Below are 23,845 nucleotides of genomic sequence, written 5' to 3' on the forward strand. Positions count from 1 at the left end.
TATATATATATATACACACAATTTTTTGTCATTCTGTGGTTATTGTCCATGTCTTAACTGTTTCAAATGTTACAATTCTTGTATCAGTGGAATAACACTTGTTTCTTTGCTGTGTGTAAGTTTGTTGTATGAACTCTGATCTGTTTCAGTAAGTAGAAACTAGAACACAAAGAAATATGATGTTTTCTGATAAAGCACGTTGCATGCAAGTGGTAGCCCACAGTGTTTATGTTGGACTGTCACTACCGATGCTAGCGCATGTCTGCCACTTACAATTGGAAAAGGCTTGGTGCGTAATACAGAAGCGGGGCAAATCTTGTGAATCTTGCTCCAGGCTTTTTCTTTCACAGCTCTATTCCGACGTGCAAAAGACGTGGTGTCATTTAGTTCCGGTTGGGCACAAACCGCAATTATTAATTTCTCCTTCGTGATCAGTTTTCATAGGGTTGGCGTGAAGTGAACGTCATCCATACGTTACTACCAAGTCTGAATCCCTGATTGCTCAAAGTTCAGCTGGTTTCACTTTCAAAGTGCGTTCAATGGCAGTGCATTTTGCATGTTTATACTCTCTCCCGATAGCTTATAGCTCCTCACATGGCCAACGTAACAGTACTGGTGCATCAAAAATGGCGAGCAATATTGGAGCCATCCAGCTACAGTTTTGAGCCAGATCGGACCAGGAAAACCAAGACGTACATGGGTCTAGTCGTTTGCAAACGGAGTGGGGCAAGAATTGGTCTGCCTAGAGTATTTTCTGCATAACAAATTTGATCTTTCTCAAATTACATACTTCTGTCTGCTCGTAATTCACAATGCAAAAAAATAAAGACATTTGCTGAAATATATATTCTCCTACATAAAATAAAAAGCAACAAGAACATTTTAAAAACACCCCAAAAAAACCATGATGTTCATGGGAGTTGGCCTTCAAATGTATCTTTTTTAGTGAACAGTAACAATTTCTTTTTTTTAAGTATTGCTAATAATACTTGAGCATTGATTATCATTAATGGGTGAATGATTTGAAGAAAGAATGCTCTATTCAACAGCTTGGACTTCTTTTCTTTAATTAAAAAAAAAGAAACAGTTTGGAAACGTCTGAGCACTCCACAGTTGTAGCTTTGGGCTGTGATTAATTGACATGATGACTGACAACTCCACTGCCAGAGTGTCATTACATTCAGCTATCACCTACAAGCTTGAAGACATTTCCTTTCGCCTTTCAGTGGACACAAACAGTCCAGACAGCTTGGTTTTCCCTGACTGCTGTGGACTTCAAATTATCACTCATTCCTCTCTGCGAGGGTTCAAATCTAATCACATTTTCTGAAACAAATTAACACTTCTGTCACACATGTAATGGAACCACGTCTCTGGGGAGTTCAAGAAAAATGATGACGGCTAAAGGCCACAGCTTTAAGCCCCGTTCAAAGATTAAAGTTATATAAATATGTACTTTTATTTAAAGGAGCAACACTACTCTTAACCAGAGAAGACTGGGATACTTTCTATTATTTTGTCTTATAATATAAGCGATACTGCATTTTTTAAACACATTTGTATTGACTATCACATTGATTTATATATGTATATATATATATATATATATATATATATATATATATATATATATATATATATATATATATATATATATATATATGTAAACTGTCTTATTGAGGGTGTTTGCTTTTAGGGCAGCTTTTAGCTCCAATATTTATCTGCAAGTTTACAGCACTAATTTGTCCTTCAACAATCATATTTAGCCTTTTATTTAGCAGCAACACATTTAGCGATGGATAAAAAAAGTAGGATTTTTGAGTTTATGTAAGTCCTTGCAGGAAATTTAACCTTTATTAACCACAAATATACCGAGCCCGTGTCCTGACATTAAAAAAATAAAATATATGAAATAAGTTGCATTTCGATCAGCCATTCATTGGTCTAGTTGTTACACTTCAGTTACAGGGACACAGTGATTGGTCGAAATGCATCTTGGGTATGCGTGATGCATGACGTGATATTGTTTACATCCATTTTTGTAATGCTAAGAGCTAAGTCTGGTAGGCGAAGTAGCCAGCCTTATCTTATGATATTTTTCTGATTTTCATCGAGACAATAATAGATCGATCATTCTTGCTTTTATCTTTAGCCCTATTGAATCATCACAGAGACACGGAAGTAGCGGCAGAAAGCGGATTTTGCAGCAAGATGGACAGATAGCGTACCAGGATGTGAAGGAACATGATTTCCGATGCTTTTGTGCTTTTTAAAATAAACAAATCTGATCTAAAACATCCTCCGTGTCTTCAATGCAATGTAATGAGACACACACAGACAAAAATGTGAAAGTATCTGCAGTGAATCCAACTATTACTCATATCCGTGTCTATGAATAACAGGATAAATGGTAGGCTGGTTAGCATGTAGCCTACTAGCCTTCGAATGTAAAGCGACTGCTTAAGAGTATTTTAATAAAAGACAAGTCCTGAAAATTATTATTCCTATTCGGCCCTAAACTACAATATCAGCTGGCTCCCTGTCTACCGGCCAGCCAGCTGCCCGAATGCCGGCATGACATGCAAAAGAGCTCCGCGGTGGAGCTAGGAGCTATGTCCGGTGAATCGTATGGCAAAGCAGCAAGCCTAGGTATCATAAATCTTATAATATTTTTCTTATATTCATTGAGACAATAATAAATTGATCATTCTTGTTTTCTTGTTCCTTTCTTGAACGAATGTGGGTCACAGAGACACAGAAGTTACTGCTGAAAGGGGCTTTTGCAGCCGGACCGAGAGCGATATCGTGTTTATGAATGACTTATGGCGTGAATAATTATTCCATTCGCACGAATTAATTATTTCGTTCGCACAAATTAATTATTTCGAGGGAACGAAATAGTATTTAGATGGGAACGGAATATAATCTTGTAGGAACAGAATATTCTCTGGTGGGAACGAGATATTAATTTGTGGGAACGAGATTTATTTTAGTTTTTCAATGTCAGGACACGGGCTCCGTACAAATACAATACATCACTAAAAATAAAGCAACCAACAGTAGTAGACAGGAATTTTTTTTAAACTAAGCTCACACAGAAGTTTTTTTTTTTGTTTGTTTCTTTTGGCTCTTGGCATTCTACAATGAATGATTGCTGGGTAAATAAGTTAGATTGTTCATTTGAATCAAAGTATTACTAAAAATGACTAATGTAAACACTCAATATCAAGAAAAATGTGCAAACATCAGGAAAAATAAATGATAAAAGCTTGTTTTAGGGAGTAATGAGTGAATACATTTTTGTATTTTTTTCTCCAAAACTGAAGCAGTAAGCTCCCAATTCTGAAAGTTAGCTAGTTTAAGCCTTGTTCTTGTGAACATTTTAAGACATATAAAATGATGTAAAAGCTTGGAAGTGTTTTAGAAATAAAGAAGGCTAAATTTAGCAAGTGGAGCCTGCATGACGGAGGATTTTAACAATCCACCAGTGTTTATTGATGATGTGACAGAAGGCAGAAGCAGCTCAATGAATTCTGAAGAGCACAGAGATATAATGTTCATTCAGATATAGACAAATTGATCATACGGTGATTCCCATCACAACATGCCGGCTTCAGGGTTATCATACGCAAAGAAAAAAAAAGGGTGAATCAAAACATCCTCCGACTGGAACCTGCACTTCATTCTGCGGAAAAACAGATAGAATATCTTAAAACAAACATTAACTTCAAGCAGCCAACCCAGGTATGCATAAGGGATTCTGTCTGTTCAATATTTTTGACCAAATATTAAAAAAAATGAGTGAGCTGTAACAGTCCATCTTATATGGTTTCGAACAATACTTTCAGTTTCCAAATACCCTGGGGCGGAGCTTCAGGGGAAAAGCTTTGCCCCACACTTGCCCCCCAATTTTTGAGTAATGAATAGGATTATTAATGACAAAGATTAAGAAATCATCAAGACAAGCGTCTTTGCAAAAATAACAAAACCAAAATTTTTAAATAAAATACAAATAATAATAATTAAAGCCATGAGCGATGCTGTATGGTCCGCAGGCACTGCCTGCCCTCGCCCTCAACACCCGCCTCTACACTCCCTCATGGCCCACCTGTGATCAAACCTCACTTGCTAAGCAGCAAGGCTGTGCCCCCATCCTCATGCCTCCCCCATTTTTCATATGTTGATAAAAAAAACCACTTTTTTCAAAATTACATTTTTGTTGGTTTTATTTCCATAGCAATCGTTTTCATTATTTGGCCAGAGGTTTATTTGCTGAACACGCCCACATTCCTAATATGTTCATATTCTATGTTATATTATTTTATTTAGTTGTAGCCAGGGATACATGCGTTAAATTCTTACAATATTGTGTTAACATTTTGTGTTAGTAACAGGAAAACACTACTTTTGCATGCTCGCCACAGATTCTTCCACAACACCTAATTGCAAAAACCTTTTCCACAGTAGCTTCCCAATGAAGTGTTCAAGTTAGGAGTTGATAGATGAAAATCCCTAGCAAGTGTTTTAATTTGTAGCTGTTACTAAAGGTTTATAATTTTGAAAAAGCAAAGATGGCTGCCTCTTCAAAGGTCAACAACCTTCTCAAAGGTCAACAAAACTTCTGCAGTGGTTGTAGACTCAAGCTGGCAGCATGTGTGTGAAGTCATTAAGATTGCTTAAACAACTTCCATTGTAGTGTTTTGCCACCCTTCCAAAGTCTTCTGCACCCCCTCCCCCACCTCCACCCCATACAAAATGTCATATCTCCGCCCCTGGAAATAGCTGTGACATCATCAGTGTTGGTTAAACTGCTTTCAACATTCATCTGCTTTGATTGTGTTTGCTTGTCAGATTTCAAATACCAGCGCTGTCACTCAAAATCAATATTACAATCAGAGACGCTTTAAGGGAAGGAACATAAAACTTATTTACATTTTGGTTTTGCTGTTCCTGTGCAATTAAGTTTGACAACATTACTCTGAATTATAGAGCATAAACAATATGTAATCACTAATACCTGTAGCACCTCTGGTAAACACACTGGCAGCCGCAGAAAACCCGCAATTTAAAAAAGAAAAACAGACAAACTTTCAAAATTTTACATTTCTCTGAAATGGAAATAACAGTCATTTTAGGATCGCTTTCTGCTTTTATTTTGGAAAAGCGTCAGTGGGCAGGCGGCTAACCTCGGACAGTAATGCTTTCAACCTGCCTGGAAAATTTGGGATGGCATTTTTCAAAAGCAACGGTTGTCCAGTTGATGTTTCAACACTGACATAAAAAAAATAAATGAAATAAACATACCGGGGAGTACGTACTCATGCTGTGATGAAAAGAGACACATTGCTTAGTGTTGCATTTCTGTTGCACCTCACTTCAAAGTCCTTGAACTTGTTCTCTTGCACATAAAATAAGGGAGTTTGATTCTCAAAAGCGGGGGAAGCACAAAGGCTCATTTGGAAGTCCCCCACTGGACCCTTAGTCAATGACTGCCGTTTAGCAGCCATAGTTCCCCGTCTTCGTGAAAATTCTGATTGCAACTGCATTTTTCACGATCCTCATCAAACTGGCGGTGACCTTAGAGTGACCACAGCAGAAAGCGGGCATGATTGAAAGACTAAGTGCAAGTGATAAATGACAAGGCGCAGGACAAAAAAAAAAAAAAAACAGACAGCAGAGAGGCAGATTAAAAAAGAAGAGAAGGAGAGCCAGGGGTTTAATCTTTTTTAATAAGAGGATTCAGATTAAATTTTTGTATTTCACTGTGATGCAACCCCTTTCGTCCACTGCTTTTTTATGTGTTGTCCTGTTGCTTTTTTCATTTTGCTGATTCTGCCTGTGGATGCAATGCTTTGTTGGAGGCACACTTAAGAAAATTACCTCACACGGGTGACCAAAGGGAAACATTTGTTCGTTAAGAGCCTTTGACTGATATCAACTTATGCTACGACAGAGCTCTGCTGTTCCATTAGTAGAGGGCAGGTTGGCACAACATCCAACTACGGCAATGGCGTACAAATCCATCCGTGTTCTCCAGACAGTGATAATCCTCACTGATCTCCTCTTTGCCTCTCTCCATCAACCTTCCAGAACATTGTACAATGAAAAGGGAAGTTAGAGGGAAGATAAACAGAGGGAGAGGGGGAAGAAAAGCCAGGAAACAGTGGCATGAGAGGGGACCACAGAGGTTACAAAAAGCAGTCTGCGAGGGACGAGGATGGAGAGAAATAATTACTAAGCAGCTTCACATCAGCATCCCCCTATGACGTCACAAAGGCTTGCTGGGCTACCATGATGCACATGATATACTGGAGAGGATTAAACAGTAATCACAAGGGTTTGGCTGTCCTCACAAGGGAGTATACAAATCCCCCCCTTTAGTCAGCAGATCAGCCCTCTGCTGGCTTTGCTGATTGATGTACCTGTGCAGGAAAGATCATTTATGTTGAGGAGAGCCCAAATGACCTGTGAGGAGACTTTTGGGTACCAATAATGAAAATCCAGGTGGAGAGTAAAACCACTTTGAAGAGCGACTCCAATTAAAAATGGTGATTTTCTTTTAACATTTTTCTATCATTTCATATCCAGAAAATTAAGCAAAAAATTACATTTCTGAGTAATTCTTTTTTCAATTCATCGTGAATTAGGAGCAGTGGGAAGCTCCTTACTTCGCTCTATCCTTTTACAGAGGATTATATCCATGTACATCTCAGTTTTCCTCATCCAAACTGGTATCTAGCTCTAATTTTTCTCGCCATTTTTGTTGTTGTGAGGCTCTCTAAGTTGGTGGCAGAGAGTGTAAACAAATGGATGATAGGAAGTGAGGGCAGGCTTACTTCATTCAAACAACTCAGAGGCAAATTTCCAATAAATTGCTCTACTCTGCAGAGACATAGAAAACAGCAAAAACCAACTACATTTTCACAACAACAAAAGACGCAAGCTGCGTTTACATGGACAAAAATAATCGGAAAGAATAGCTGATCGGAAGAAAAATGTGTCACGCCGTTCGGAATAGTGTGCCCCGATCAGACTCGTTCAGATCAAAATTTCTTTCCAATGGAGATAGGTGGGTTATGCCAATTATTGATCCGATCCTTGTCCATTTAAACGGTTCATTACGATCGTGTGCCACTACTGCTCTGGTTTAACGTCATGCATAGACAGTGTTTCGCTCCAGAGGAAGCTTTGGAGCTCAAACAGGACCCGAACAGCTGAACTGCGGACGCCCAGTGCGAAGCGCCGCCTCGCCCTCGCCCCACCCTCTCCACGCCCTTGCCCCACCCTCGCCCCGCTGGCTCTTTGCCTCTCCCCTCTCTTACACCCCTCACGAGGGGGGTGCCGGGAAGGAGTGCTTCGTGCCCCGTGACGTCTGGACCCTGCACGGTCTGGGCTCGGGACCGAGCAAACTGTGTCTCTGAGCAGAGCAGTTGGACTTATAACTTTGCGTTAGAGGGGAAGGGAGGATGCTTTGTTACGTGTGCATTTTGTTGTTTTGTTATGTGTGGGAGACTTCGAACTGCGATCCGTCCCGCCGCTCTGGGTTAGCGGCTGCCGGACTCCGGAGAACCGTGTGTCCGAGCAGAGCGGCTGTGGGGGGTGGGTGAGCTTTCTAAAGCAGAAAATGCCACTTAGTACTTAGAAACAATCAATCAATCAATCAGTCAAAAAATCAAGTGGATTTGTGTTTCCTGCCGTGTCCCGACTAAATAAAGGCTGATGTTATTCCCACATATTTACGTGCAGCCAAGATGCAGATTGCAGCATTTCCCGCATGGATTTTGTGTTCATCCAAGCCTAATGTTGTTAGCGCGTGTTAGCCTTCTCCTAGCCCTGGCTTCTTCCGGCTCCGTTCTTCCACAAAACAAAAAACACTGACCACACGGATTAAAAATAAAAGGATGAGTGAACAGGCACTTCATAATATTCATAACATTACTAAAAGCACGTTTAAAAGATTGTCTTGTATATTACCGAGCTGCTGCATAAATGTATATGGAAACTCAGTTTGTTTACAACGGGACTCATTTCCTCTACTGGTATTTTCAACACTACTGTGCATGCCCAAATTAATTTATTCTGACCGAAAGTGTGACCATGTGAACGTTCGTTTTAATCGGAAAAAGTTTTTCTGACCCCATGTACAAAATTGAATTTTAATACGGCCATTGATCCGATCAAAATATTTTGGGCATGTAACCGCGGCTACTGAGAACGCTTTTAAAGTAGATCAAGAGATGATTCAGAAAAATGTATTTAAAAAAAAAAAGAGGTGAAGCTCCACTAGACAAACATTAGAAGAATTTATTACAAGGAGTATCACAATTATGAGTCAAAAATCTTATAACTGTCGTAAAATGGACACATTTGAAGCTGTGATCGAGAGGAAGACTTTAAATAAGCTCATATTCATCATGGATAATCCGGAGCATCCTCTCCATCCTGTTCTTGACGGTCAGTGGAACATCTTCTTATCTTATCTCATCTCATCTCATCTCATCTCATCTCATCTCATCTCATCTCATCTCATCTCATCTCATCTTATCTTATATTAAACAAAAAACTGTCAAAGCTAGAAACCATTTTGAATCTTTACTTTAAAATTTGCAATAAAAAACTCTACTAATAGGGGGTCGGTGTTTAACCTCATTGTAAACAGCTGATGTCATTGTCAAACTGATTGGTGAGTTCAGGATTAAACGTAAAACAACCTATAAATTCAATAGATCATAAAAGATCAAACACTTTTTTCTAAGTAATAAAAAGTTAAAATCAAAATATACCAATATGAATATGGAATGTCTCTTGTTAGACGTGACCCAAAGACCGAAGCTGCAATAAAACTTTTCTCATCCGCTTAGGATAAAGTCAACACTTAAAATGAAACAACTCAAGGCGTGTATTACTAGCAGATGGTTGCCTAAACAAATCAATCTGGTTTGTTTGCTCAGAACTTTAGCAGCTGTCTGTGGTTAAACACACACCTGCTGGCTTTAGCTGAGAAACCAGTTAAACCGTGGAAAATCAATGTTAAAACGGAGCTTTCCCATAGCAAAGCAAAACTGAAGATGAGATCTCGTTTCTGTCACATTTACGTCTCCTAGACATAAATGAGAACTGTTTGAGACTAAACTGCTTTTCTCATTCTTCTCAAACATTTCTCCTGAGAAATAAGTCTCACAGTGAGCACTGTTTGAGATCTCAAAATTCTCTTACAACTGTCTCTTCTCCAGATCTCAATTGAGAGAAAAATGAGCCATATTATGTTGCGCTCAAGTATGTCTCAATTTGATATCCTTACTTCAAATCCCTATCTCAGTCACGTCTCAGTGAAAGACATAAATGGTTCTGTCTCTCGTTGCTCAATAATTTAGATCTTGTTTTAGCCTTTTTTTTATTGTCTCAGCAAAAAGAAAAATTAGAGTAGTACAAGCCCTAAAATGAGTCTCATGATGACACCATTACAGTTCATCTCTAGAAAATAATATTTTTTATTTTATTTATGTTCAACTTAAAAAAGTTGTTTATTGCTTACATATTTATATAACTTAATTACAATTTCAAGAAAAAAAAGTTAAATCACTAAGACGGTCATGTCCTCAAAAGACATATTTTTGAAACTTTTTAAAAAACATGAAATTTCAAGACAACGTTGCAGTGTCGATTTAATAAACTTTTTTTTTGACTGCTTAGATAAACATAAATGAACAAGAATGTATGTGGGGTTAATGGTGCTAGGTTTAGTTAAACACAAACACACGCATGCACTGGCACACATGCATACACGCACAAGTGCATATACGCACACTTATATGTTGGTGGGTATAAAACATTTAACACATTGATGTCTGAACTAAATAAAGGACATTTGGGATCATATTTGGATCACCTTAAAGTGAACAAAAAATAGATTTTACATTTGAAACAAACAAATAAAATACACAAATAAAAATAATCAAATTAATAAATCAACTTTAGGGCGGTACAGATTTATGGGGTTCAGTTTGAGTTAATTTATCTTTGTCTTTAAAAATCACCCTTCATGCAGCCTTACAAGCTGAAAATATTTTCTGTTTTCTTGATTTTAGTCTGCATCATATTGAACAAACAGAAGCCTGGAGTAACCCGATTTGAATTTTAAACTGTATCACAGCCTCACTTGACACAGATTTCTGATTGGCTGATCACGGTGGGAGGGAAAACTCTGTGGTTGACGTCACCAACGGGCCGGAATCTGCAAGCGGGAGAAGTGCAGAGAACGAGAGACTTTTGACGACCGTTTGTCGTATTTTTTCTTCGTTTTAACAATCCGTGGGATGAATCTCCAACATTTTTTTTGCTTGTCTGGAAAAGATTCAAGTAAAATCTTTGAAGTTTGCACGGTAAGTTTGCGATTTCTTCCCTCCAACTCTGAACTCAGTTGAATGCTAAAGGTGTTTTAAGCTAGCTCCGCCAGTAATGCAGACGTCTGGGCTACTCGCGGTGGCTTTGGCTGTATAAGTAATTATTACTTTTTACAAAGGTTTACTTGTGCTTTTTGTAATAAAAAATAGAGACATTGAAGAGTTATTTGCAGTGCAGAGTTTACAGAATGAGCCTCGATATTTTTCCAAACGCGTGAGAGCTCAGTAACTGTTGGAAGATATTTTGCTCTTCAGTTAAGGGTCTGCAGGGTTCATCCCATCACAGTGTGACGACACCACAGTCCATTATTCCAAACTTCAAAATGTGCAGTTTCACTGTATGTTCAATTTTTACGCTGTAAAAAGCTTTTATCTTGTTTAAAAGATCATCTTGCAGACGTTTGGCCTGGCATGCCATCTTTTGAAACTGGTTATGGACATGTGTTTAAAGTAAAGTCATCATTAACTGCTCACATGTCTAGAAAGCATAATCTGAAAATGTAAGTATGCATATTAGGGAAACATGTTCTCAGCCCTCTGTCAGTGGTGGAGATGTTTAGAGAGCACAGATGTAGCTAAGGCTAATGCTCAACTAACAAATGTCAACACTGATATGTACGAGGATTTTAGTGAATCATAAATCATATTTAAAAACCTTTCCAGATCTTACTTTGTGCTGTATAAAATGTGTGTACATGATGTTTTTTTCCCCTCTCTGATTCAAGGTGATCTAAATACACGTGAAAATGAGTGAATCAGAACCCATGTTCCTCCACACTGCCATTATGGAGGTCCTACCAGAGCCACAAAAGACATCCTGGAAGAACACTTGCAGTCCATTGGAATAAATGGAGTTGTATGAGGATCTACGATTCATAGAAGAGGCTGACTTGCTGCCAGCTTTGAGACCTGTTCAAGCCCGGAAACGTCTTGCTCTTTGGAAATTGAAATGTGAGTCTCAAACATTACAAATGAGTTTTTGTAATGCACAGAAGTGGATATGAATATGAATGGGTAACACACTGACAGTACAGTGTAAACTTAATACACTTATACTGTTTGTTTGTTTTTTGTTGCAGACCAAACGCCAGAGAACAGCACATCATCATCTGTTGAGACCTCACCAACACAATCATCATCACTTTTGTTATAGTCACCGAGGAGTTCGTCATCCACATCTTCCAGAAGCCGAGGACTGTACATACATTGACTGGGAGGACAGCTTTGAAATTCCATGGAGTAAGTTTTCTGAGGAATTTGTGCAGTCTTTGGAAAGAGACCTGGCCCAAGACTAAGGAAGGAAATGGTTTGCACTCTTGTTGCAGAAATGATGAAAGCAAGAAGTTTTTCCAGACTCTAAAAGGCTGCAGATGATGCGGGGAGAGCAGAGTGGCTGCTCAGAAGAGATGAGATGTCAAAGAGATGCTCTTTCTTCTGCTCTGCTACTTTAATGAAGAGGATGCCATGTTCTTGTAGAAGATGCAGACGAGGTCCAGCTGCAGCAGGTGCCGTTGACTCCAACTGTTATTGTATGTGGTAAGTAAAGTTTCCAGTGTTAAATTATTCTAAAGGTTTTGTCTTTGTACACTGTACATGAGTGACATGTTTACTTTATCCATTGTTCTGTCTTTAGGACAGTCTTTCTTTTCCCCAAGGAGGTTCATGCTGAGTTGGGACCGCTCCATCGTACACAACAACATTGCAGCACTGTGCCTGATGTTCAGAAGCTACTTCTGCTTTAACAGTCATTATCCAACTGAGCTGGCTTCAACCCTGGAGTTTCTGCAAAGGTACATATTTATGAGTGCTGTCATGCGATTCATTTTTGGGTGTGGTTAGTTAATCATGACCTGCAGTTAATTATTCTTATTAATCTTGTATTAATCTAACTCAGGGCTGCTCATCCCTGGTCCTTGAGATCTACCAGCCTGCCTGATTTCCAGCTGATTACCTGGACCAGGTGTGTTCATTCAATCAGTATGTGGAGACATCTGGTTGAGCTGATCAACAGCTAGCAGGGCTTGGGGATCTGGAAAACAGTCAGGGTGATGGATCCCAAGGACCAGGAATGAGCAGCCCTGGCTAACCTAAAATTTAGCTTTGGAAATCCTTATTTTGGGGTAATTTGATTTAAATAGTAAGATTGTGTCACATTAAAAGAAATAAAATACAATTTAAAGGGTGGCTTTATGAAGTTTTCCAAGTATAACAGACTTTTTTCCAATCTTTACTTTTGTACCACTAAGGGATAATTCTTCAGTCTCAAACAGAACAAAGACCTAAGCCAAAGTGCTCTAATTTAAAAAACTAATGGAAATATTCTGAACAATCCAAAAAATATTGACCACAAAATTCTTAATGATACCATAATATATATTCGTTGAAATATCTTATTCCACAGTTTGCTGTCTGACACGATCAGCCCTCAGCGTCCCAATTAAGACATGGGTATTATTTTTCCCTTGTTAAGAGCCAACCATGCAAAATGTGACTTGATCATTTCTTAAATGTTTGATCTGGACTGTATCATGAAAAATGAAATGAAACAGATTTGAACCTTATTTGTTAAATAGTTAATGCCCATAGAATGCTGCATTTCAATTCTTTTAACTGAAACAGATGTCCTCTCTAGCGACGTGTGGCTGCTTTTAGGGATGACAGAAACGTAATCTTATGGTAGCATTATGCAGCTGCTTTTATAAAACTACAGTTTGCTTCTAGCTTGAAGTGTTATCTTTGTTTGTTATGTGCGGTCTATTATCAATTTGTTCATGCCAGATTTTAATGTTCTTGTCTTACAGCTTATGTCCTGAGATGTGCCACTCTACCTGGTTGGGAACAAATTGAAGAGGCCAAGCTCAAGAAAGCCTTTGTCAACAAATGTAGGGCAGAGCAGGTTCTAAGGCCACTGCTATGATCTACAGTATGCGGACTGGTTTCTCTTCCATCTTTTTTCTTATTTTTTATCTTAATTTGGTTCTCAAGTTGGTCCATGGATTTGGTAGGCTGCAAGTTTAGGAGAATGTTTTTATCAGGTACTTTTTTATGTGGTTACATAATTTTGTTTTTTTCCTTGTACCTCAGCAGTGATGTCAGTGTGTTTGTTGTTTAAAATATGGAAGTTTTCTTTACCATCATGTCAGCCACATTTAGTACGCCACAGTTCATGTACTTAATGCATTTAATATTTTAAAAAGTGTTTAATACTGCTACCACAATTCAAATGCTGTACTGATGATGGTGCTGCCCAAATAAAGTGTAAAGCATTTACATTTCTAGTATTGTTTTTACTGTTACTGTATATCAGTGGTCTCCCATCCTGGTCCTTGAAGGTCACTGTTATGGATGTTTTAGCTGTTTTCCTGCTCCAACAGATCTGCTGCAGTGGTTGAATTGCCTCCTCAAGTTCTGCAGGAGGTGGTTAATCACCTGTTGATTCACATCTGGGGAGCAAAGAAACATCTAAACCCTACTGGATGGTGGCCCTGAGGACCAGGATTGGCTACCACTGCTATAAAAATAACTTCTCTTTTCTTTCTCAAATACATCTCAAATATCATTCTCATTAACGGCTTTGGTAAGACATTTAAGAGAAATGATTAAGACATGAAAGAGACATCAGACAGACAATGATGAGATCTCTTTTAGGACTCATTCTTCTCAGATTTGTCTCATGAACGTCTTAGGTTCGTCTCTCCCACTTCTTAATTATTGCTCTAACAGTTGTCTCAACTCAACCTCATTTGTCTCAGTGATGTCTTTTCTCATTATAGCTTAACTCTTGCTCCTAAGGGACCCTTAGGAGCAAGAGTTAAGAAGCAAATGATCACAGAATGATACGAATATGAGACGCTCAAACTGATCTCAAGAGACGAGATCAAGAAACATATGAGCAACAGATTTTTCCTATGGGTTGTCAAAATGCATGCCATTTAAGTCAAAATACTGATAAGACAATCATTCCAACACGCTACACCTTAGCCCTGTTAGCATATCCACAATAATACCATATCAAACATCTTGACAGAGCGCCATGTAGCCTACGTCTCTAAAGCCGAAGCCCATCGAGACGACTGTTGTTGTGAATTTGGGCTATACCAATAAAATTGAATGAATGAATGAAAATCAGTAGGCAAATCCAGAAATAATCCATATAAAAACTGTCTGGATTATAAGGTGCATTGTCCTCTTTGGGGAAAAAAACGTGCTTTTAAGTGTGCCTTATAGTGCGAAAACAAGGCATATATTAGGTTTTTATTTGTTGTGGTTTACTTGGCCTGAAAAAATAAAAACACTTCCATTTTCAATTTATACAAGTATGCATTGCTGTTGGGTAATATTGGAGGTTTTCTCGAATACTGATCTTCTAAGTGGCTCTCAAATGCAGCCATGCCTATTAAAGCTGTCTAACCATTAATGTAACAGTGGAGTACTTTTCTATTATTTCTCTTTTTTTTGTTATTTGTTGCCATGCCAGTTGTGTCTTAATGGAAAGCCATGTGTGTCCACTTCCTGTCACCTGATTTTTTTGGGGGGAAGGGATTGGCAGGAAGAGGTTGGAAATGTTTGATGTGGCCTGGAAAAGCAATATGGCCACTGAATGGGTTTCAAAGTGAACAGGAAACCAGTAAAGCACTTGTGTACTCCAATTACAAATGAGGTGGGGGGGGGGGGGGGGGGGTTGTGTTCATTCTTCTTTGACTATTAACAATTTCCTGGACCAAGAACATGTGTTTTTTTCATTGCTGGGTGTAACATCCAGAATCAAGATCGGTAAGTTTTGAGTTTTTTAAGTGTTTTTTGACGCCAATGTGTTTCTAGTTTGTTAACTGAGTTTGTATTTTTTTCTCATTAATGTTAAATGCTACTGTACTTTGTTTTTTTGTTTTTTTTGTTTTTTCTCCTCTTTGCTCTTTGGGGCTTCTCTTTTGCTGTACTGATAGACTTGTATTGGATTTTTATTTTTTGGAGTAAAATTTTTTGTTTTTGAATTATGGATTCAGTGCTTTTGGCTGACTACTGATAATTTGTTTGTAATATTTAAATAAATGAGAGACTGTCTAGGGACAAATTTGTGCTTTTATATTGCAGTGTTGACTTTGCTGATTATTTAGTTAAAATCAACATGTTAAGCATGTTTTTAGCTTTTTTCAAAGTCAATTTCGGTGAATTTAAATGAATTTTTTGTGTAATAAACATTAAATTGTTGGAAGAGGGGGTGAAAACAGCCCTCTCTACTCTGCCAATATTGTTGCAACCCACTGTATTGTTGACACCAGCTGAGTGTTATGTCTGTAAACTGAGAGATTTCAGTTTTCTTTAAGGTTTCTAAATGACTTCAAACGGCTCTAGAACAGGGAACGAATTTCTATTCCTCAGAGGCCTTTCCTCTTTGTCGTTTTTTGCACAAGTCAACCGCATCACCTTTGTATTATTCCCTGTAGCGATTGTTCAAGTCTTGTCTTCCTGCCGCTGTGGTGTGATGTGGAGAGGTGGGAAAGGGAGACGGCCTAATCTGTTCATTTCTGCGTGACATCTGGGTGAAACGCACAGCAGGAGGGCCTGCGCTGCGCACGATCAAAATGAAAAATTTCAGGTGTAGCAACATTTTGATACAAATACCTGCTTTTTCTTATTTCTTACGATGTACCACTGAGCACATCAGCCAGGAAGAAGCATCCATCATGGGGAGAAGTAAAGTGAGGTGGTGCACAGCTGAAAAATGATCCCACACACCTCGAGCCCCACCTCAGACTATTACCTCCCCAAGCTATTGCTGCAAATAGTTTACAGTCATGAAATCTCATTGTAACATGAATATCAAGGCTGAGGAAAACAGAAAATACAATGATATGCATCTATGACTACACCATATATCCAACTCCCACCTGATTCATTTTTTGAGTTCTGCTTGACACAAGTCTGTAAGTGTAAATATGAGTGTAAAAGACCCAAAAATTGTAGGTCAGTTGTAAAAAGCTGGCATACCCTCTGCAGTTCCTTCGCCTCTGGATTCTGCAATCTGTGCTGTTCTATGGCATCTCTTCATCTCCTCCTCCAATTGTCTTAATGTCTTGAAGCTGATGGCTCGATTTCAAGCAATTGTCTGCCTGATCGCCGCAAAGTATGTTGCATTATTAATGCTTTGCTCTGATGAATCAATTCCTGAGCATTTAGGCACAAACATAAATCATCCAGTCATTCATTTTTCCATTCCGTTTCTATGGTGCTGAGGCAGATGGAGATGGGGAAACACCCAGAAGGCCTCACACAAAACGTTCCGATTTATGAAGTATCTGCTGGTCCAGACACTGTATATACAAGGCAGAGTGGGTGTGACATCACCCGTGGAAAATAGTTCTGGCTCCCACCGAATGAAGTCAATTCAGTCAACATTTATTTGCAATACAGATACCGCCATATTGGAGCCAGACATTGTCAGTAAGCAGTGCTTGGTCGGAATTGGACTGAGTCGTCGTTCCTATGGCAACCACTCTCGCCAATCAGGGGAGAGCTGGTTTAAAGTCCACATCCCTACCACTTGAAAGCAGGCCACACGAAATCGGTGAATGAAATGTTTCGAATGAGACTACCAGCTTTCATTGAGGCATCTGAATGGTCAGTTTATAAGTTGAATAACTTGGACTGCATGAAAAAAATACAATAAAAAAGGGATTTACAAGAACATATGAAAAAAGGTAGTATAGCAAGAATGGTTATTCTGCTGTTTTGTTTCTCAATAGACGTCTTTGAGCCAGTGGGTATATCCAGTTTTGGAACCCAAGGAGGAGGAGTCACTCAGTCCAGTTCTCACAGTAAAAAGTCCAGACTTGTAGCTTGTGCAATTTTAAATTTGCTTTACTGAATTCAGTTGTGCTGCCAACTTTTGTTGGCTGCTGTTTGCTTTGATAAAGTTTGTTTCAAAACTCAAAACAAACAAAAAAACAGGGACCCAATATTTTTTGCTTATGTTGAAGAAATCAAGCCATTAAATTATTTCAAATCGTGCATTAATGATCCCATAGACTGTGTTCCATGATGCCACACCCTTGGCAAACCGACATCCATCCAGTTTCTTAATCTTTTTAATTCCCTTTGGGGCCAAGGGGATGCTGGACAACCCCAGCCACTGTTGGGCGAAGACAGCCCAACAGTGGCTGGGGTAGTCCAGCGACACACCCTGGAAGGAGGACCACTTTTTAAATGTGGTATCAAAGACCAACAATATATTAAAAAATGTAGTATCTCCCACCACTTACTGCATTTAAATTGTGAGAGAAACCGTAAAAACATTACATGTAAGGCAAAAAGCTCTGGTGGGAGTTGGTACAGACTTTAATGATGGTCTCCTCCCAAACGAAAGATTTGGTTTTTACCATTTTATCTTATCACCTCCATCGCAAGTGTTTCTTTAACTTGCTTTAATTTGAAATCATCATTTATTAGTAGAAACGTCTGAACTTTCTGAATCTGAAGACAGAGAAAATTGATACATAGAGCTTTGAAGTTGATTTTTTTCTAAATTCTTGTGATCAAAGTCAGAAGAACCAATTAACTTTGAGCAGACGCTGACTGCATGCAGATACATGGAGATACTATGGAATAATATTTTAAAACAATTTTGAACCTGCTACCTTAGCAATGATGACTAACTTACCTTTATTTTGCTCATTTTCATGCATTCCTGGAATAATAATAGTTATAAACATTTTTTTGATCTTGCTGTTGGTTTGGATTCAGTTGCTGCTTCGAAACTTTACCTTTTTCAGACAGGAAACACATTTGCTTTTTCTTCAGGTAAGTTTCTCTAGGCTCCAGCACACTTGCCAAAGACTAAGATTTCACCAGAAAAACTGGCATGTTTTTCAGAAACATTTTCAGACGCTGCTGCACAGAGCAGGGTGGTAACTCAGGACAAAGGCACTGAAGTGAAAATCCAGTCAATTTTTGCAATAAAGCTGCATCTGCAGCCTCCTGACAGCAGATTTGAAGTGCACCCCTGAGGACTGACGGCACCAAATAGACAAACGTGGTCACGCTAAAAGAGATCCCCTGAACCGTAGTTATGATTATCTGTTGCATTGGGGTACATTTAGAATGGTGTAAGTTTTTGAAAAAAAAGGCCAGGAATTAACATGTAGAAACAAAACCAGAGCTGCTGGCAAGAAATGGGCAAACCTGTGCGCAGGTGGCACTCACGAAATATCAAGATCGTAGACCCCTCATTGAACCTGTAGAGTGAAAATATATGTGCAAATTTATTACTGAAGGGTCTTACCCAAAGGTGTTATGAATAACCTATTGCAACGTGAAAAGTCTGTTAGACACACGTGGAACAGTCGTGGAAAGCCAAAATTGTGTGTATGCGTTTCACAAAAGTCACACACAATTGCGTTAGACTCATGTTATAATTGGGTATAAACTCTGTGAAATATGCCTAAACCGCATAACTGAATTCATGTAAAGACCTGTCCGCCGAAACCCTTGAGAGACTTCGACAAATGACAAACGCAAGAAGCACTTATGGATTAAGAATATCTTGTATATATCATAAAAGACTGAAATTTCTTACATGGAAATGCACCATGTGTACATAGTGGCTGTGTGACACTATTAAAGCAATATATTTCTTTTAGGTCCTATGTACCTTGTTGGCCAAAGGTGATGGAATCATAGAACCAAAACTCTTTTACTTTTGAAAACCGGCCACACAGACGAACGCGAACGACACCACGAATGCTGATATCCTTGAACAGAACAAAACTGCAGAGTTTCTCTATAATTTACCTGTATGTGAGGATCTTTCCTTATCTCCATTTTCATCGTAGGTTTTGTTCTCAGCACTTTGCTGAGTAATAAAAGTTCCCCTCAGGCCAGAGCAAGCAAATAGAAGAGAATAATTCCTTATGCATCCACTGCCACTTTCATGGTAAAATGATTATGATTCAAGATGTATTTTTAATAGGCAGTACTCTTCCCACATAATCCCTGCAAGAACTCGCATCTAAAATTGAAGCAAGTGTCAGGCCTGCATAATGAAATCATGCGGATGACTGAGGTCCTAAGTTCATGAACACGTTGGGCATTTTTTAGATTTTTAGACTCGTCTGAATGAATTTTCTTTACTGTGGCTCTGACAAGTAACGCTTCATTGTGAAGAAAATGCCTGTTTTTTTATAATTTTGTTTCCTTCTTACTTCCTTGAGAGTCTTTGTAAAGAGGTAAGAAATGAACAAATCAAAACCTGAGAAAATATGGTATAACTAAGGAGCCCCTAAAGGGCGATTGATGAAAAAAAAAATGGAGGAAAAAAAAGGTTTTGAAGTAAAAAAAAACTAACTGGTGCGCACCTGAAACTAACTGGTGCGCACCTGAAACTAACTGGTGCGCACCAGTTAGTTTTTTTGTTTGTTTTTTAATTAAAAAGAAAAATGTCTTACTTCAAAACTTTTTTTTCATCAATGGCCCTTTAGGGGCTCCGTATATAACAAAGCCTCGCAAAGAGAAACATTTCTATGGTGTCATTTTCAGGAATCCTGTCATCTACTTTCACATAAATACATACTTTTTTCCCTAAAGGAATCCTCTACAAAGCATTGACTGAACAGTAGCCCACAAGTTGGGTTTCAAATGAGAGATGCTTGATAAAAGCTTTACATTGCTAAAAAAAAATCTTATTGTGATTTTTTTTTTGTCAAAATCCCAAAACTGTCTGTGCCCCCCTGCTCCCTAGTGTTGGCATGGGGGTGCTCCCCCTCTTTTTACATTCCATCCTAAAACACAGTAGAACCCAATTTCTCACCTGAGCACAGGTGCCAGCTCCCCTTTGCACTATGCTTGACATGTTTGTATGGATAGGTGTGCGAGCTGTAGTTGTATTTGTACGTGTTGACATGTTTGTCTGTGACAATCTTTGGAGCCAACAGTTGTGTTTGTAATATTTGGTTGTGTCTGTGAACAGGCCCTGCAACTTTTGACTAAAATCTACACCTGACAGTAGTAAAAAAAAATCTCCTCTCATCCCACTCTCTACTTCTCTCTTCTTTTGTTCCATCTGGTCAAATAGAAAATGTAAACAAACAATTGAATAAAGTTTAGCCTAAAATATAAAAGAGATTTATACAAATATACTCCTCTTGTGACAAAAGATTCAAACCCTCCCTATTGGAACAGTTTCTAAAGAGCAGCAGTAGTTCATTAAAATCTTGTCTGAGTTGTGGGCGGGACTGTTGGTGTTGAGTAAGCCCATCCCCATTTCCCGTCATCAATCTGTTCACATTCTTTCCCACTAGCTTACAGCCGCTTTAACCCCCAAGCGGTACAACAAAAATGGCGAGCATTATTGGCGCTTCTTTAGCTATCCAGCCGTACAGTTTATAAATATATGCTTAATTTGTCCTCATTTAAGAAAAATGTCACAAGAACATTTTAAAAACATCCAAAACATAATTTCTTCTTTAAAGAAGAAACAATTTAAACTGAAAAAAATTCCTTTATTTTTAATTTTATTTTTTTTTTTTTTTTTTTCTAACTTGTCTTGTCCAACAGCTGGGCAGACAGATGAGAGCTGAGGGCCTCTTGTGTTGGACATATTTTACTTTAACAAGAGGGGTTATTAATCTTCAGACAAACCAAAGGTATGTCTGAATAAACCCCTTTTGTAATTGAGGCCAAACTTTATTAATTTCAATCATGTCTGAAAATCTTTGGCGTTGGACCGGACGGAAAAGGAAAGAGGGGAAAAAGAGAGAGGGACGTTAGAGAGAGGGGGGGTAGGGGGTAATAGGAGGGGAAGGGGGATAAGACCATGAAGCAGCATAAAGCAACAAGTTTACTGGTTGTTAATCATTATGGTAAGGTTCAAATGTAGAAAAAAAAAAGGGGCGGAGCCTGTCCACACACACACTCAAATGTTATAAACACACCTGCTAGCTGCAAAAATGTCCACCTGTCGACATGTACACAAAACAGATAGTGTTATTGAAGTCTTACATACTTAGTCTTCGCATACTTATGTCTTCGCATACTTATGCCTTAAAACCAGCAAGTGTGAAATATTTCAGTCATTCAGTCATGCAAACTGTTAGTGCAAAGGTGAGCTAACACCAGTGCTCAGGTGAGTGTTTATGTTCTTCTAAAATGGATGGTGGAACGTGAAAAGAAGGAGGGAGAGTGCCCAGCCATCCCCACCCCAAGACCCCCACCGCAGCAGCAGCGGCAGCCGGAATCCCCCCAACGCCACACGGGAACCGGCAGGGAACAACCGCCGCCCGGGCGACCAAGCCCACCACCCAGGCCAGGGCCAGCAGGGCCGCCGCAAGGCCCCCAGAGCCAGAGGCCAGGGACGCACGGAGGGAAAGAGAGCGCCGCCCCAGCCCAACCAGGAGAGCAGCCCCCCCGCCGCGCCGGGAGAACCCAACGCAGGGCCCCACCGGAGAAGGACGCCCACAGCCCCAAACGAGCACCCCACCACCACCCAGGAGTTCCGGGCATCCCCCCGTCCCAACCCCAGGTACGAGCCAGGACCCCCCAAGGGAGACCCGCTCCGCACTCCAGGCAGCCACCCGCCCGGCCCACGGTTGGTCCAGGGAGGAGCGAGGCAGGGGCCCGCCGCCCCCGCCCAGGAGGGGGGAACCCCGGGGAAAAAAGAGGGCCCACAAGGGGTGTTGTAAATATGGCCCGACCAGGCTCGGCCACAGTTGGAAATTTGGCGGGGCCCAGCACTCAGGAGCAAGGACCAGAACCCACCCCCCAGGGACCAGACACCCCCGGCTCAGATGTAATGTGAACCCCCCCACCGCGCGGAGAGAGCACCGCCGGGCCCAGGAAGCCGGCACCCCGGGGGTACGGCCGCCGCCGCAAAGGGGCCCGTACCCCCAACCAGGGAAGAGGCAGGGGACAGACGGACCCAGGTCCCACCTTCCTTGCAAAATGTGTGTGCGTGTATGTGTGTTTGAAAGGGTGTGTGTGTGCATGTGTGTGTGTTTATGTTGGGATGTATATATTGAGGGGGGAGGGGTGTGTGTACTAAGGGGGGTGCGGTTAAAATTGGCGGGTAGGGCACTAAAGGGACATCTCCTGATTACTCACAGTGACGTCCCCTCACCCTCCCCACCAAGGGGCCCTAAATGTCTAAAGTGCGGTTAAAATTGGCGGGTAGGGTGCTAGGAGGAGATCCGCTGCTTGCTGGCAGTGATGTCCAAGCACCCCCCCTACCAAGGGCCCTACATGTCTAAAGTGCAAATAAAACCGAAAGAGGGGGGGTCCACTCCATACGGCAACCACAGGAGGGGGGCCACTGCCTAGTAAACCCCCCCCCCAAGGCTCATCGCAGGCTAAGCCCCCCACCCCCTCACCCTATTATGAGGTTATATGAGGAAGGGGGTAAGTTGGGGACAGATGATAGACTGTCCCCCGGTGGTCAAACAGCTGTCCCCCGCCCCCCCCCCAGCAAGGGGGCCAGGCCCACCCAGCCCCGGGGCCCCACCCCCGGAGGCACAGACACCCCAGGCCCAGCACCACCACCCCCACACAGAGAGAGAGGAGCCAGAAAGCGCCGCCCCCCCCCGGAGCAAGCCCAGGCCCCCACCCCCAAACGCCGGCCCTAGAAGAGCTCTGGTCAGGCCTCGACGGGACCGAGGCAGCCAACCGGCCGGGGAAACCGCCGATGGCCTCAGCGGAGACCCCGACCCGTCAACCCCCCCTGACCCGTACCAATAGTGCCCCCCCCCTCCCCCAGAATGCCCCCCCACAGGACAGGGCCTACAAGACCCCCACCACACCCCACCCCCAGACCCCGCAGCCGAAGCGGATGACACCCAGAGCGACCGGGGGCCCCAAGAGGGTTGCCCCGCCCCAGAGCCAGGGAAGGGCCGATCCCAGCCCCAGAAAAAGATTTCTGACCTCCTCATTTTTTTTTACAATGTCTTTGGAGGAATTGATGAGCAAGAAAAAAAAATAAGGTTCGTGCGTTTTTTTTTTTACATATTTAACTGCAGACAAATGCAGCTTTGAAAGCCTTCTAAAGAATGCAACGAACAGCAGGGATGAGAAAAAAAATCCTGTGGTCCTGCCTTTTTCCCCCCTCTATTCAACAACAACAGATGTTTTAATCCCAAAACAACAGTGAAGGCTCATATCTAAAGTCAGGATGCTGAACTGCAAGCCAGGGGTTTAGAGCAACATTACTTTCACAAGCCATTGCTCTCATTGTTACCGCTCTGCAGTCTGCTCATGCAGATGCTCCATGTAATGTTGAGCTCAGGGGAATCGCCGGATTACAACTACAGTAACCAGGTGCTGCAGCGGCCTCAATAATAATCCCACCGCCACTTTCTTCCAGCATTCATGGGCATATTTCTGCTTTAAAAATGTAAATATCTAATACGTAACTGTTGCCTAATGCTCTGGCTGTAATCATGTTTATCCTTAACTTAATCACG

General features: G+C 40.7%; 1 protein-coding gene and 1 long non-coding RNA gene across 7 annotated transcripts in view; one reads left to right on the plus strand and one right to left on the minus strand.

Moving 5' to 3' along the window:
* The window catches only part of nrg3b (neuregulin 3b), a 255,711-nt gene that overhangs the window by 168,453 nt on the left and 63,413 nt on the right, over positions 1 to 23,845 (minus strand). The gene's annotated exons all lie outside the window — the stretch shown is intronic.
* On the plus strand, positions 10,225 to 13,673 carry LOC105356697 (uncharacterized). 3 transcript variants are annotated; one of them, XR_002872177.2, is made up of 7 exons: positions 10,225 to 10,382; positions 11,129 to 11,354; positions 11,483 to 11,642; positions 11,729 to 11,939; positions 12,037 to 12,193; positions 12,298 to 12,363; positions 13,205 to 13,673. It is a non-coding gene; the product is annotated as an uncharacterized LOC105356697 (long non-coding RNA). The 3 variants fall into 3 exon arrangements; XR_002872175.2 differs by lacking the exon at positions 12,298 to 12,363 and having other exon boundaries at positions 10,230 to 10,382; XR_002872176.2 differs by lacking the exon at positions 12,298 to 12,363 and having other exon boundaries at positions 10,230 to 10,382; positions 11,862 to 11,939.

Source organism: Oryzias latipes, chromosome 19 (genome assembly GCF_053564925.1).
Source record: "Oryzias latipes strain Hd-rR chromosome 19, Olatipes_Hd-rR_3.1".
In the NCBI taxonomy this organism is placed as follows: Eukaryota; Metazoa; Chordata; class Actinopteri; order Beloniformes; family Adrianichthyidae; genus Oryzias; species Oryzias latipes.